Consider the following 17338-nt stretch of genomic DNA (forward strand, 5'->3'; position numbering starts at 1 on the left):
AACACTGGCATCTACCTGGCAATGTGGAAAATTGCCCAGGTATGTCCTGTGCACAAAATGCACAACATATCCAACCCACCCAATTATCACCCTATCAGTCTACTCCCGATAATCAGCAAAGTGATGGAAGGGGTCGCAACAGTGTTATCAAGCGGCACCTGCTCAGCAATAACCTACTCACTGATGCTCAGTTCGGGTTCTGCCAGGGCCACTCAGCTTCTGACCTCATTGCAGCCTTGGTGCAAAAATGGATAAAAGAGCTGAACTCAAGAGGTGAGCTGAGAGTGACTGCCCTTGACATCAAGGCAGCATTTGACTGAGTATGTCATCAAGAAGCCCAAGCAAAACTGGAGTCAATGTGAAAACTCTCCACTGGTTGGAGTTATACCTAGCACAAAGGAAGATGGTTGTGGTTGTTGGAGGTCAAGCAGCTCGGTCCCAGGACATCACTGCAGGAGTTCCTCAGGATAGTGTCCTAGGCCCAGCCATCTTCAGCTGCTTCATCAATGACCTTCCCTCCTTCATAAGGTCAGAAGTGGGGATGCTCACTGATTATTGCACAATGTTCAACACCATTCAGATACTGAAGCAGTCCATGTCCAGATGCAGAAAGCCCGAGAAAATATCCAGGCTTGGGCTAATAAGTGGCAAGGAACTTGAGGGTAGACTCAGTTGGGACAAAATCAGAAATGAAAATGGAAGGCAGTAAGTTAATGGATGAGTCTGGAAGACAGAGGAAACAAAGGTTAGAAAATAAAAAAGAGCTTGGCAGGGCTCAAGGGCATCTATTTTAATGCAATGAGTATAGAAAATAAAGCAGATGAGCTGAGGGCACAGATAGACACATGGTAGTATGATATCATAGCTATTACAGAAACATGGCTTCAGGAGGGACAGGAATGGCAGCTCAACCTTCCTGGTTACAGGGTTTTCAGACGCGATAGAGAGGGGGATTAGAAAGGAGGGGGAGTGGCAATTTTGGTCAAGGAAACTATTACAGCTGTGAGGAGGGAAGATATGTTGGAAGGTTCATCAAATGAGGCCATGTGGATTGAGCTAAGGAAGAATAAAAGGACAATCACACTGCTGGGAGTGTACTATAGACCCACAAACAGTCAGAGGGAGATAGAAGAGCAGATAGGTAGGCACATCTCTGAGAAGTGCAAGAACAATAGGGCAGTAATAGTAGGGGATTTTAACTACCCCAATATTAACTGGGATAGTTTTAGTGTGAAAGGAATTGAGGGAGCAGAATTCTTGAGGTGCATTCAGGAGAACTTTTTTGTCCAGTATGTAGCAAGTCCAACAAGAGAGGGCACAATTGTAGACTTAGTTTTAGGAAATGAAGACGGGCAGGTGGAAGAAGTGGCAGTGGGAGAGCATTTTGGTGGTAGTGATCATAATTCAGTCAGTTTTCACATAATTGTGGAAAAGGACAGAGATAGAACAGGAGTTAGAGTTCTCAATTGGGGTAAGGCCAATTTTACTAAACTGAGGAGTGATTTAGCGAAAGTGGACTGAAAACAGCTACTTGAAGGTAAATCAATGTCAGAGCAGCAGGAGGCATTCAAAGGGGAGATTCAAGGGCTTCAGAGTAAACATGTTCCCACAATGAAAAAGGGTGAGATGGCCAAATCTACAGCCCCATGGATGTCAAGGAGCCTACAGGATAAGATAAGGCAAGAAAGGAAAGCTTATGTCTGACACCGAGAACTCAATACTACAAAAAGCCAAGAGGAGAATAGAAAGTGGAGGGGTGAAATCAAAAGGAAATTAGGAAAGCAGAGAGGGCATGAAAGAATATTGGCAAACAAAACCAAGGTGAACACAAAGATGTTTTATCAATACATTAAGAGTAAGAGGATAACTAAGGAGAGAGTAGGGCCCATAAAAGACCAAAAAGGTAACCTATGTATACGGGCGGAAGATATTGGTATGGTTCAGATGAAATGTACCCTAGGCTGTTAAAAGAAGCAAGAGAAGAAATAGCAGAAGGTCAAACCATCATTTTACAGTCCTCACTGGATACACGTGTGGTGCCGGAGGATTGGAGAACTGCTAAGGTTGTACCTCTGTTTAAGAAGGGAGCGAAGGATAGACCAAATAATTACAGGACAGTTAGTCTAACCTCAGTAGTGGGCAAATTATTGGAATCTATTCTGAGAGACAGGATAAACTGTCACTTAGAAAGGCACAGATTAATCAAAGATAGTCAGCACGGATTTGTTAAGGGAAGATCTTGTTTGACCAACTTGATCAAATTTTTTGAAGAAGTAACAAGGAAGGTAGATGAGGGTACTGCAGTTGATGTGGTATACATGGATTTTAGCAAGGCTTTTGACAAGGTCCCACATGGCAAACTGATTTTAAAAAAATCCCATGGCATCCAGGGAAATGCAGCAAGGTGGATACAAAATTGGCTCAGTGGCAGGAAACAAAGGGTAGTTGTTGACGGGTGTTTTAGCGACTGGAGGACTGTATCCAGTGGCATTCCGCAGGGCTCAGTACTGGGTCCCCTGCTTTTTGTGGTATACATTAATGATTTGGATGTAAATGTAGGCGGCACGATCAAGAAGTTTTCAGATGACACAAAGATTAGCCGTGTGGTAGATAGCGAGGAGGATAGCAGGAAGATATTGATGGTCTGGTCAGATGGGCCGAAAAGTAGCAAATGGAATTCAACCTGGAGAAGTGTGTGATGATGCATTTGGAGAGGTCAAACAAGGCAAAGGAATACATGATAAACGGGAAAATACTGAGAAGTGTAGAGAAAGTGAGAGATCTTGAGTGAATGTCCACAGATCCCTGAAGGTAGCAGGACAGGTCGATAAGGTGGTTAAGAAGACATATGGAATCCTTTCCTTTATTAGCCAAGGTATAGAATATAAGAGCAGGGAGGTTATGCTGGAACTGTATAACTCATTGGTTAGGCCACAACTGGAGTACTGTGTGCAGTTCTGGTCATCTCATTACAGAGAGGATGTAATTGCACTGGAGAGGGTAGAGAGGAGAGTTCCGAGGATGTTGCCAGGACTGGAAAAATGCAGCTATGAGGAAAGATTGGATAGGCTAGAGTTGTTCTCCTTGGAACAGAGATGGCTGAGGGGAGATCTGATTGAAATGTAGGTACACCGACATTGCTGTTCGGAAGGGTGTTCCAGGATTTTGACCCAGCGACAGTGAAGGAACGGTGATATAGTTCCAAGTCAGGATGGTGTGTGGCTTTGAGGGGAACTTGCAGGTCGTGGTGTTCCCATACATCTGCTGCCCTTGTCCTTCTAGGTGGCAGAGGTTGTGGGTTTGAAAGATGCTGTCGAAGGAGCGTCGGTGAATTGCTGCAGTGCATCTTATATATCGCAAACATTGCTGCCACTGTGCATCGGTGGTGGAAGGAGTGAATGTTGAAGGCGGTGGATGGGGAACCAATCAAGTGGGCTGCTTTGTCCTGGATGGTGTTGAGCTTCTTGAGTGTTGTTGGAGCTGCACCCATCCAAGCAAGTGGAGAGTATTCTATCACACTCCTGACTTGTACTTTGTAGATGGTGGACAGGCATTGCGGAGACAGGAGCTGAATTACTCGCTGCAGAAGTCCCAGCCTCTGACCTGCTCTTGTAGCCAAACTGATGTGGCTGGTCCAGTTCAGTTGCTGGTCAATGGTGACCTCCAGGATGTTGATAGTGGGGGATTCAGCAATGATAATGCCATTGAACGTCAAGGGGAGATGGTTAGATTCTCTCTTGTTTGAAATGATCATTGCCTGGTACTTGTGTTGCATGAATGTTACTTGCCTCTTCTCAGCCCAAGCCTGGATGTTGTCCAGGTCTTTCTGCATCTGGACATAGAAACATAAAAACATAGAAAAATAGGAGCAGGAGTAGGCCATTCGGCCCCTCGAGCCTGCACCGCCATTGAACATGATCATGGCTGATCATCCAAACTCAGTATCCTGTTCCCGCTTTCTCCCCATATCCCTTGATCCCTTTAGCCCTAAGAACTATATCTAACTCTTTCGTGAATATATGTAATGATTTGGCCTCAACTGCTTTCTGTGGTAGAGAATTCCACAGGTTCCCCACTCTCTGGGTGAAGAAATCCCTCCTCATCTCAATCCTAAATGGCTTACCCCTTATCCTTAGACTATGACCCCTGCTCCTGGACTTCCCCGCCATTGGGAACATCCTTCCTGCATCTGGTCTGTCCAGTCCTGTTCGAATTTTGTAGGTTTCTGAGATCCCCTCTCATTATTCTAAACTCTAGGGAATACGTGCCTAATCGACCCAATCTCTCTTCATACTTCAGTCCTGCCATCCCAGGAATCAGTCTGGTGAACCTTCGCTGCACTCCCTCCATAGCAAGAACATCCTTCCTCAGAGAAGGAGACCAAAACTGCACACAATACTCCAGAAGTGGTCTCACCAAGGCCTTGTATAATTGCAGCAAGACATCCTTGCTCCTGTACTCGAATCCTTTCGCTATGAAGGCCAACATACCATTTGCCTTCTTAACTGCCAGCTGCACCTGCATGCTTACTTTCAGTGAATGGTGCACAAGGACACCCAGGTCTCGTTGCACCTCCCCCTTTCCCAATCTATCGTCAATCAGATAATAATCTGCCTTTCTGTTTTTGCCATCAAAGTGGATAACCACACATTTATCTACATTATACTGCATCTGCCATGTATTTGCCCACTCACTCAACCTGTCCAAATCATACTGGAGCATCCTCCTCACAGTTCACACTCCCACCCAGCTTTGTGTCATCTGCAAACTTGGATATATTACATTTAATTCCCTTATCTATGTCATTAATATATATTGTGAATAGCTGGGGTCCTAGCCTTGACCCCTGCGGTACCCCACTAGTCACTGCCTGCCACTCGGAAAAAGATCCATTTATTTCTATTCTTTGTTTCCTGTCTGCCAGCCAGTTCTCTATCCATGTCAGTACCTTACCCCCAATCCCATGTGCTTTAATGTTGCACGCTAATCTCCTATGTGGGACCTTATCAAAAGCCTTCTGAAAGTCCAAATACACCGCATCCACTGATTCTCCCTTACCTATTCTCCTAGTTACATCCTCAAAAAACTCTGGTAGATTTGTCAACCATGATTTCCCTTTCGTAAATCCATGTTGACGTTGTCCGATCCTGTCATTGTTTTCCAAGTGCTCTGTGATTACATCTTTTATAATGGGCTCTCGCATTTTCCCCACTACTGATGTCAGGCTAACCAGTCTGTAATTCCCTGTTTTCTCTCTACCTCCTTTTTTAAATACTGGGGTTCTGTTGGAACTGTTCCAGAGTCTATAGAATTTTGAAAAATGACCAGCAATGCATCTACTATTTCTAGGGCCACTTCCTTAAATACTCTGGGATGTAGATTATCAGGCCCTGGGGATTTATCAGTTTTCAATCCTGTCCATTTCCCTAACACCATTTCCCTACTAAGACTGATTTCATACAGTTCCTCCTTCTCACTAGACCCTATGTTCCGCAACATTTCTGGGAGGTAATTTGTGTCCTCCTTTGTGAAGACAGAACCAAAGTATGTATTTAATTGGTCTGCCATTTCTTTGTTCCCCATTATAAATTCCCCCATTTCTGACTGTAAGGGATCCACATTTGTCTTGACTAATCTTTTTCTCTTCACATACCTATAGAAGCTTTTACAGTCAGGTTTTATGTTCTCTGCAAGCTTACTATCACTCTATTTTCCCCTTCTTAATCAATCCCTTTGTCCTCCTTTGCTGAATTCTAAACTGCTCCCAATCATCAGGTTTGCTGCTTGTTCTGGCCATTTTATATTTCTCCTCCTTAGATCTAATACTATCCCTAATTTCTTTTGTAAGCCACGGTTGAGCCACCCTTCCTGTTTTATTTTTGCACCAGACAGGAATGAACAATTGTTGTAATTCATTCATGCGCTCTTTAAATGTTAGCCGTTGCCGATCCACTGTCAACCTTCAGTGCTGAGACCTTTGCTTTTTGTAGTATATATAAATGATTTGGAGGAAAATATAGCTGGTCTGATTCGTAAGTTTGCAGATGACACAAAGGTTGGTGGAGTTGCGGACAGTAATAAGGATTGTCAGAGGATACAGCAGGATATAGATCGGTTGGAGACTTGGGCGGAGAAATGGCAGATGGAGTTTAATCCGGACAAATGTGAGGTAATGCATTTTGGAAGGTATAATGCAGGTGGGAAGTATACAGTAAATGGCAGAACCCTTAGGAGTATTGACAGGCAGAGAGATCTGGGCGTACAGGTCCACAGGTCACTGAAAGTGGCAACGCAGGTGGATAAGGTAGTCAAGAAGGCATACGACATGCTTGCCTTCATCGGTCTGGGCATAGAGTATAAAAATTGGCAAGTCATGCTGCAGCTGTACAGAATTTTAGTTAGGCCACAATTGGAATATTGCGTGCAATTCTGGTCGCCACACTACCAGAAGGACGTGGAGGCTTTGGAGAGGGTACAGAGGAGGTTTACCAGGATGTTGCCTGGTCTGGAGGGCATTAGCTATGAGGAAAGGTTGGATAAACTCGGATTGTTTTCACTGGAACGACGGAGGTGGAGGGGTGACATGATAGAGGTTTACAAAGTTATAAACGGCATGGACAGAGTGGATAGTCAGAAGCTTTTTCCCAGGGTGGAAAAGTCAGTTACTAGGGGACATAGGTTTAAGGTGAGAGGGGCAAAGTTTAGAGGGGATGTGCGAGGCAAGTTCTTTACACAGAGGGTGGTGAGTGCCTGGAACTTGTTGCCGGGGGAGGTGGTGGAAGCAGGTACCATAGAGACGTTTAAGAGGCATCTTGACAAATACATGAATAGGATGGGAATAGAGGAATACGGACCCCGAAGTGCAGAAGGTTTTAGTTTAGGCAGGCATCAAGATCGGCGCAGGCTTGGAGGGCCGAATGGCCTGTTCCTGTGCTGTACTGTTCTTTGTTCTTTGTTTTGTTCTTTAAGTAATGTTTCCCAATCTATCACAGACATGGGCTGCTTCAGTATCTGTGGAGTCACGAATGGTGCTGAACAGTATGTAATCATCAGCAAACATTCCTACTTATGGCCTTATGATGGAGGGGAGGTAATCATTGATGAAGCAGCTGAAGATGGTTGGGCTTAGGACACTACCCTGAGGAACTCCTGCAGTGATGTCCTGGAGCTGTGATGATTGACCGCCAACAGCAACGAGCATCTTCCTTTGCGCTAGGTCCGTCTCCAACCATCGAAGAGTTTTCCCCCTGATTCCCATTGACTCCAGTTTTGCTAGGGCTCCTTAATGCCTTACTCGGTCAAATGATGCTTTAACGTCAAGGGCAGTCACTCTCACCTCACTTCTGGAGTTCAGCTTTTTGTCCATGTTGGACTAAGGCTGTAATGGGTCAGGAGCTGAGTGGCCCTGGTGGAACCCAAACTGAGCCTCAATGAGCACGTTATTGCTGAGCAAGTGCAGCTTGATAGCACTGTAGATGACCCCTTCCATCATTTTGCTGATGATCGGGAGTAGACTGATAGGGCAGTAATTGGCCGGGTTGGATTTGTTGTGCTTTTTGTGCACAGGACATAACAGCAATTTTTCACATTGCTGGGTAGATGCCAGTGTTGTAGCTGTAGTGGGACAGCTTGGCTAGGGGAACAGCAAATTCTGGAGCATAGGTCTTCAGTACTATTGCTCGAATGTTGTGAGGCCCCATAGCCTTTGCAGTATTCTGTGCTTTCAGCTGTTTCTTGATATCATGTGGAGTGAATCGGATTGGCTGAAGACTGGCACCTGTAATGCTGGGGACCTCAGGAGGAGGCCAAGATGGATCATCCACTGGGCACTTCTGGCTGAAGATGGATGCAAATGCTTCAGCCTTGTCTTTTGCACTGATGTGCTGGGCTCCCCCATCATTGAGGATGGGGATATTTGTGGAGCCTCCTCTTCCTGTCAGTTGTTTAATTGTCCACCACCATTCACAACTGGATGTGGCAGGACTGCAGATTTCAGATTTGATCCGGTGGTTGTGGGATTGCTTTGCCCTGTCTATTGCATGCTGGTTCTGCTGTTTGGCATGCAAGTAGTCCTGTGTTGCAGCTTCACCAGGCTGACACCTCATTTTTATGCCTGGTGCTGCTCCTGGCATGCCCTCCTATACTCTTCATTGAACCATGGTTGGGCCCCCAGCTTGACGATAATGGTAGAGTGGGGGATATGCCAGGCCATGAGGTTACATATTGAGGTTGAATACAATTCTGCTGCTGCTGATGGCCCACAGCGCCTCATGAATGCCCAATTTTGCATTGCTATATCTGTTCGAAATCTATTCGATTTAGCACTGTGGTAGTGCTACACAACACGACGTTGTATCCTCAACGTGAAGATAGAATTTGTCTCCACAAGGACTATGCGGTGGTCACTCCTATCAATACTGTCAAGGACAGATGCACCTGCAACAGATAGATTGGTGAGGACGAGGTCAAGTTGGTTTTTCCCTCTTCTTGGTTTCCTCACCACCTGCCGCAGACCCAGTTGAGCAGCTATGTCGTTTCGGACTCGGCCAGCTCAGTCAGTAGTGGTGCTACCGAGCCACCCTTGGTGATGCATATTGAAGTCCCCCACCCAGAATACATTCTGTGCCCTTGCTACCGTCAGTGCTTCTTCCAATTGATATTCAACATGGAGAAGCACTGATTCATCAGCCGAGGGCAGGGGCAATAGGTGATAATCAGCAGGTTTCCTTGCTTCTGTTTGACCTGATGCCATGAGACTTCATGGGATCCAGAGTCAATGTTGAAGACTCCCATGGAAGCCCCCTCCCGACTGTATACCACAGTGCTCCCAGCTCTGCTGGGTCTGTCCTGCCGGTGGGACAGGAAATACCCAGGGATGGGGATGGTAGTGTCTGAGACATTGTCTGGAAGGTATGATTCTGTGAGTATGACTATGTCAGGCTGTTGCTTGACTAGTCTTTGGGACAGCTCTCCCAACTTTGGCACAAGTCCCCAGATGTTAGTAAGAAGGACTTTGCGGGATCAACAGTGCTGGGTTTGCCGTTGTCGTTTCCGGTGGCTAGGTTGATGCCAGGTGGTCTGTCCGGTTTCATTCCTTTTATTAGACTTTGGAGTGGTTTGATACTGCTGAGTGGCTTGCTAGGCCATTTCAGAGGGCATTTAAGAGTCAACCACATTGCTGTGGGTCTGGAGTCACACATAGGCCAGACCAGGTGAGAATGGCAGATTTCTTTCCCTAAAGAACAATTGTGAACCAGATAGGTTTTTACAACCATTGACAATGGTTTCATGGTCACCACTGGATAAACTTTTTAATTCCAGACTTATTAATTGAATTCAAATACCACCATCTGCCTTGGCAGGATTCAAACCCATGTCCCACAGTGTTAGCCTGGGGCTCTGGGTTACTATTCTAGTGACATTACCAATACTCCACAGCCTCCCCTGGGTTGGACACGGTCAATGGCCCTGTCAACCACAGTGTGGGGGGGGGGGGGGGGTGGGGGTTTGGAATCCTTGGTTGAGGAAAAAGGAAGACATATCAGAAGCACTGCTGTGGAAGACTGCATCATCAGAACAGATGCGTCAGAGACGGAGAAGCTGGGAAAATGGAATGGAGACCTTACAGGAGGCAAGGTGTGAAGAAGTGTAGTTAAGGCAGCTGTGGGAGTCGGTGGGCTTATAATGAATATTAGAGGACAGCCTATCGCCAGAGATGGAGACAGAGAACATAGAACATAGAACATAGAACAGTACAGCACAGTACAGGCCCTTCGGCCCACGATGTTGTGCCGAACCTTTAACCTACTCTAAGATCAAACTAACTACCTACCCTTCATTCTACTATCATCCATGTACCTATCCCAGAGTCGCTTAAATGCCCTTAATGTATCTGCTTCTACTACCAAGGCTGGCAGCGCATTCCACGCACCCACCACTCTCTGTGTAAAGAATCTACCTCTGACATCTCCCCGAAACCTTCCTCCAATCACCTTAAAATTATGCCCCCTGGTGATAGCCCTTTCCGCCCTGGGAAAAAGTCTCTGGCTATCCACTCTATCTATGCCTCTCATCATCTTGTACCCCTCTATCAAGTCACCTCTCATCCTTCTTCGCTCCAATGAGAAAAGCCCTAGCTCCCTCAATCTTTCTTCGTAGGACATGCCCTCCAGTCCAGGCAGCATCCTGGTAAATCTCCTCTGCACCCTCTCTAAAGCTTCCACATCCTTCCTATAATGAGGCGACCAGAACTGAACACAATATTCCAAGTGTGGTCGTACCAGGGCCTTATAGAGCTGCAGCATAACCTCGCGGCTCTTAAACTCAATCCCCCTGTTAATGAAAGCCAACACACCATACGCCTTCTTAACAACCCTATCAACTTGGGTGGCAACTTTGAGCGATCTATGGACATGGACCCCAAGATCCCTCTGTTCCTCCACACTACCAAGAATCCTGTCTTTAAGCCTGTATTCCACATTCAAATTCGACCTTCCAAAATGAATCACTTCACACTTTTCCAGGTTGAACTCCATCTGCCACTTCTCAGCCCAGCTCTGCATCCTGTCAATGTCCCGTTGCAACCAACAACAGCCTTCCACACTATCCACAACTCCAGCAACCTTCGTGTCATCGGCAAACTTGCTAACCCAGCCTTCCACTTCCTCATCCAAGTCATTTATAAAAATCACAAAGAGCAGAGGTCCCAGAACAGATCCCTGCGGAACACCACTGGTCACCGAGCTCCATGCTGAATACTTTCCATCTACTACCACCCTCTGACTTCTATGGGCCAGCCAATTTTGTATCCAGACAGCCAACTTTCCCTGAATCCCATGCCTCCTTACTTTCTGAATGAGCCTACCATGGGGAACCTTATCAAACGCCTTGCTAAAATCCATATACACCACATCCACTGCTCTTCCTTCATCAATGTGTTTTGTCACATCTTCAAAGAATTCAATAAGGCTTGTGAGGCATGACCTGCCCCTCACAAAGCCATGCTGACTGTCTCTAATCAAACCATGCTTTTCCAAATAATCATAAATCCTGTCTCTCAGAATCCTCTCCAATAATTTGCCCACTACCGACGTAAGACTGACTGGTCTATAATTCCCAGGGTTATCCCTATTCCCTTTCTTGAACAAGGGAACAACATTTGCCACCCTCCAATTATCCGGTACTACTCCAGTGGACAGTGAAGATGCAAAGATCATCGTCAAAGGCGCAGCAATCTCTTCCCTCGCTTCCCGTAATATCCTTGGGTATATCCCGTCTTGGCATCAGGTGGCAGGACTATATCTCCAACACAGAAGTCCTTGAAGCGGCCAACATCCCCAGCTTATACACACTACTGAGTCAGCGGCGCTTGAGATGGCTTGGCCATGTGAGCCGCATGGAAGATGGCAGGATCCCCAAAGACACATTGTACAGCGAGCTCGCCACTGGTATCAGACCCACCGGCCGTCCATGTCTCCGTTATAAAGGCGTCTGCAAACGCGACATGAAATCGTGTGACATTGATCACAAGTCGTGGGAGTCAGTTGCCAGCATTCGCCAGAGCTGGCGGGCAGCCATAAAGACAGGGCTAAATTGTGGCGAGTCGAAGAGACTTAGTAGTTGGCAGGAAAAAAGACAGAGGCGCAAGGGGAGAGCCAACTGTGCAACAGCCCCAACAAACAAATTTCTCTGCAGCACCTGTGGAAGAGCCTGTCACTCCAGAATTGGCCTTTATAGCCACTCCAGGCGCTGCTTCACAAACCACTGACCACCTCCAGGCGCGTATCCATTGTCTCTCGAGATAAGGAGGCCCAAAAGAAGATCCCGTCTGGCCCCGGGGACTTATCTGTCCTCATATCATTCAAAATTTCCAGCACATCCTCCCTCTTAACCTCAACTTGTTCGAGCATATCAGCCTGTTTCACGCTGTCCTCACAAACGACCAGGTCCCTCTCACTGATGAATACGGAAGCAAAGTATTCATTTAGGACCTCCCCTACCTCCTCCAACTCCAGGCACACGTTCCCTCCACTATCCCTGATCGGCCCTACCCTCAGTCTGGCGATCCTCTTGTTCCTCACAAGAAGTCGAGGAAGAGAAGGGATGTGTCGGAGATGGACCATTTGAAGGTGAGACAATGGTGGAAATTGGAAGCCAAGTTGATGAAATTTTCCAGTTCGGGGTGAGAGCGAGAAACGGCACTGATACAATCAATATACTGGAAAAAGAATTGGGGGAGAGAATAGGACTGGAACAAGGAATGTTCGATATACCCCACAAAAAGATAGGCATAACTAGGACCCACGCAGGTACCCATAGCAGCACCTTTTATTTGGAGGAAGTGAGTGGAGTTGAAGGAGAAGTTGTTCAATGTGAGAACAAGATCAGTCAGGCGGAGGAGGAAGGTGGTGGATGGGGACTGGTTGGGCCTCTGTTCAAGGAAGAAGCGGACAGCCCTCACACTGTCCTATTGATGATGGAGGTATAGAGAGATTGGACATCCGCAGTGAAGAGTAGGCGGTTAGGGTCAGGAAACTGGAAATTGTCGAAATGGCATAGGGCATCAGTAGAGTCACGGATGTAGGTGGGAAGATACTGGACCGGGGAAAATAAACAGAGTCAAGGTAGGAAACTATAAGTTCAGTGCGGCAGCAGCAGGCTGAAACAATGGGTCCTGTTTTTGGATTTTGGGAAGGAGGTAGAAGTGTGCTGTCTGGGTTTTTGGGACTATAAGGTGGGAAGCTGTAGAGGGAAGATTTCCAGAGGAGATGAGGTCAGTGACAGACCTGGAGACAGTGGCTTGATGTTTGGCAGTGGGGTCATGGTCCAGGGGGAGATAGGAAGACGTGTCTGAGAGTTGGCGCTCGGTACTCCAGACAACAACAGCACCACCCTTGTCAGCAAGTTTGATCACAATGTCGGGGTTAGACCTGAGAGAATGGAGTACAGCAAGTTCAGAGGGAGACAGGTTTGAGTGAGTGAGGGGAGCAGAGAAATTAAGATGGCTGATGTCACACCGACAATTTTCAATGAAAAGATCCACAGCGGGTAAGAGGCCAGAGAGAGGGATCCAGGTGGAGGGAGAATCCTGAAGGTGGGTGAATGGATATGCTCATCGAGGAGGACTCCTGGCCAAACAGCCTGGCGGTGAAGACAATGGAAGAAGAGCTCATATCATGCCGAGCACAAAATTCATTGAGGTGGGGTGTAAGGGGATAAAACTGCGTCCTTTGTTAAGTACAGATCGTTCAGCATCAGAGATGGGAAGGGGAAACAGCCTCTCAGCATCTACCCTGTCAAGCCTTCTCAGAACCTTATATATTTCAATGCTTCACCTGTGTGCTTACTGACCTTCACTGACTCCGCATCTGACAACTCAATTTTAAAATCCTCATCCTTGTTTTCAAATCCCTTTATGGCCTCGCTCCTTCTTATCTGTGTAGCTTCCTCCTCCACTACAGGCCTTTGACAGGCCTCTGTGCTCCTCCAATTCTGAGCTCAATCATGTCCCTGATCTTAATCCATCCACCATTGGCTCCCATGCTTTCAGCTGCCTTGGCCCTCAGCTCTTGGATTCCCTCCATAAGCCTTGCTGCCTCTCTATCGCTCTCTCCGCTTTTAAGATGCTCCTTAAAACTTACCTCTTTGACCAAGCTTTTGCTCATATGTCCTGATTTCTCCTTGTGTGGCTCGGTGTTATTAATATTTTTACTAATATTGCTCTTGTTAAGCGCTTTGGGATATTTTATAGTCATAGAGTCATTTACGGCATAGAAGGAGGCCATTCAGCCCATCGAGTCCATGCCGACTCTCCACAAAACTTTTCAGTCAGTTCCACTCCCCTACTCAATCCCCGTAGCATTGCAAGTCTATTTCCTTCAAATGGCCATCCAATTTCCTTTTGAAGTCATTGATTGTCTCTGCTTCCACCACACTTGTGGGCAGCAAGTTCCAGGTGCTTACCACACACTGCATAAAAAAGTTCTTTCTCATACACCCCCTGCATCTCTTGCCCAAAACCTTCAACCTGTGTGCACTAGTCTTTGTACCATTAGTTAATAGGAACAGTTTTTCCTTGTCTACTTTACCTAAGCCCAGCATCATCTTGTACACTTCTATTAAATATCCCTTCAATCTCCCTTGTTCTAAGGAGAACAATCTCAGCTTTTCCAACCTAACCTTGTAACTAAAATCCTGCATCCCTGGAATCATTCTGGAAAATCACCTCTGCACCAACTCAAGGACCCTCACATCCCTCCTAATGTGTAGTGACCAGAACTGGATGCACTACTCCAGTTGGGGCCTAACCAGAACTTTATAAAGGTTCAGAATAACTTCCCTGCTTTTGTACTCAATGCCTTTGTTTATGAAGCCCAAGATCCCATATGCTTTACTAACAACTCTCTCAGTATGTCCTGCCACCTTCAAAGATCAATGCACATGCACCCCCAGATCCCTCTGTTCCTGCACACTCTTTAGAACTGTACCATTCAGTATATATTGCCTCTCTGCCAGAATGCATCACCTCACACTTGTCAGTATTAAATTCCATCTGTCACCTCTGCCCATTCTGCTAGTCTATCTATGTCCTGTTGCAGGAGGTTCATATATCCTCATTGTTTGCCACACCTCCAAGTTTGGTGTCACCAGCAAATTTTTATTACTTTAAATGTGCTAAACCACTGTAGTTTGGTTAAAGCAAAATACTGCGGATGCTGGAAATCTGAAATAAAAACAAGAAATGCTGGAACCACTCAGCAGGTCTGGCAGCATCTGTGGAAAGAGAAACAGAGTTAACGTTTCGGGTCAGTGACCCTTCTTTGGAACCCAAACTGTAGTTTGGTGCTGTGATTGTATTAGACTTTGGCTGTCCAACATATGGCCCATGGGCCAGAGCCCAGCCCTCCAAAGGTTTCCATTCAGATGTTCTTTCTTTCTTCTTTTGGGCCTCCTTATCTCGAGAGACAATGGATACGCGCCTGGAGGTGGTCAGTGGTTTGTGAAGCAGCGCCTGGAGTGGCTATCAAGGCCAATTCTGGAGTGACAGGCTCTTCCACAGGTGCTGCAGAGAAATTTGTTTGTTGGGGCTGTTGCACAGTTGGCTCTCCCCTTGCGCCTCTGTCTTTTTCCTGCCAACTACTAAGTCTCTTCGACTCGCCACAATTTAGCCCTGTCTTTATGGCTGCCCGCCAGCTCTGGCGAATGCTGGCAACTGACTCCCACGACTTGTGATCAATGTCACACGATTTCATGTCGCGTTTGCAGACGTCTTTATAACAGAGACATGGACGGCCGGTGGGTCTGATACCAGTGGCGAGCTCGCTGTACAATGTGTCTTTGGGGATCCTGCCATCTTCCATGCGGCTCACATGGCCAAGCCATCTCAAGCACCGCTGACTCAGTAGTGTGTATAAGCTGGGGGTGTTGGCCGCTTCAAGGACTTCTGTGTTGGAGATATAGTCCTGCCACCTGATGCCAAGTATTCTCCGGAGGTAGCAAAGATGGAATGAATTGAGACGTCGCTCTTGGCTGGCATACGTTGTCCAGGCCTCGCTGCCGTAGAGCAAGGTACTGAGGACACAGGCCTGATACACTCGGACTTTTGTGTTCCGTGTCAGTGCGCCATTTTCCCACACTCTCTTGGCCAGTCTGGACATAGCAGTGGAAGCCTTACCCATGCGCTTGTTGATTTCTGCATCTAGAGACAGGTTACTGGTGATAGTTGAGCCTAGGTAGGTGAACTCTTGAACCACTTCCAGAGCGTGGTCGCCAATATTGATGGATGGAGCATTTCTGACATCCTGCCCCATGATGTTCGTTTTCTTGAGGCTGATGGTTAGGCCAAATTCATTGCAGGCAGACGCAAACCTGTCGATGAGACTCTGCAGGCATTCTTCAGTGTGAGATGTTAAAGCAGCATCGTCAGCAAAGAGGAGTTCTCTGATGAGGACTTTCCGTACTTTGGACTTCGCTCTTAGACGGGCAAGGTTGAACAACCTGCCCCCTGATCTTGTGTGGAGGAAAATTCCTTCTTCAGAGGATTTGAACGCATGTGAAAGCAGCAGGGAGAAGAAAATCCCAAAAAGTGTGGGTGCGAGAACACAGCCCTGTTTCACACCACTCAGGATAGGAAAGGGCTCTGATGAGGAGCCACCATGTTGAATTGTGCCTTTCATATTGTCATGGAATGAGGTGATGATACTTAGTAGCTTTGGTGGACATCCGATCTTTTCTAGTAGTCTGAAGAGACCACGTCTGCTGACGAGGTCAAAGGCTTTGGTGAGATCAATGAAAGCAATGTAGAGGGGCATCTGTTGTTCACGGCATTTCTCCTGTATCTGACGAAGGGAGAACAGCATGTCAATAGTCGATCTCTCTGCACGAAAGCCACACTGTGCCTCAGGGTAGACGCGCTCGGCCAGCTTCTGGAGCCTGTTCAGAGCGACTCGAGCAAAGACTTTCCCCACTATGCTGAGCAGGGAGATTCCACGGTAGTTGTTGCAGCCACCGCGGTCACCTTTGTTTTTATAGAGGGTGATGATGTTGGCATCGCGCATGTCCTGGGGTACTGCTCCCTCGTCCCAGCACAGGCATAGCAGTTCATGTAGTGCTGAGAGTATAGCAGGCTTGGCACTCTTGATTATTTCAGGGGTAATGCTGTCCTTCCCAGGGGCTTTTCCGCTGGCTAGGGAATCAATGGCATCACTGAGTTCCGATTTGGTTGGCTGTATGTCCAGCTCATCCATGACTGGTAGAGGCTGGGCTGCATTGAGGGCAGTCTCAGTGACAGCATTCTCCCTGGAGTACAGTTCTAGGTAGTGCTCAACCCAGCGGTCCATCTGTTTGCGTTGGTCAGTGATTATGTCCCCCGATTTAGATTTGAGGGGGGTGATCTTCTTGATGGTTGGCCCAAGAGCTCTCTTCATGCCATCATACATTCCTCTGGTGTTTCCGGTGTCTGAGGCCAGCTGAATATGACTGCATAGGTGTTGCCAGTAGTCGTTTGCGCAACGCCTAGCTGTTCTTTGTGCAGTACTTCTGGCTGCTTTAAGTGCTGCGCATGTTAAATCGCTGGGGGCTTTCTTGTAGTTCAAAAGTGCAATGCGCTTAGCGGCTATGACAGGTTCCAGCTCTTCATTATGAGATTGAAACCAGTCTGCATTTCTCTTCGCACTTTTGCCGTAGGTGGTCAAAGCTGACTCATAGATGGCGTCTCTGATGTGGGCCCACTTGGTCTCAGCATCCCCTGTGGGAGTGTTTTGAAGGGCTGTTACAAGTGAATTTAGAAATTTTTGTAACAGCTGTGGGTGAGAAATTCTGCTCGTGTTGATGCGCGGGT

The sequence above is a fragment of the Heterodontus francisci genome, chromosome 11 (genome assembly GCF_036365525.1).
Source record: "Heterodontus francisci isolate sHetFra1 chromosome 11, sHetFra1.hap1, whole genome shotgun sequence".
In the NCBI taxonomy this organism is placed as follows: domain Eukaryota; kingdom Metazoa; phylum Chordata; class Chondrichthyes; order Heterodontiformes; family Heterodontidae; genus Heterodontus; species Heterodontus francisci.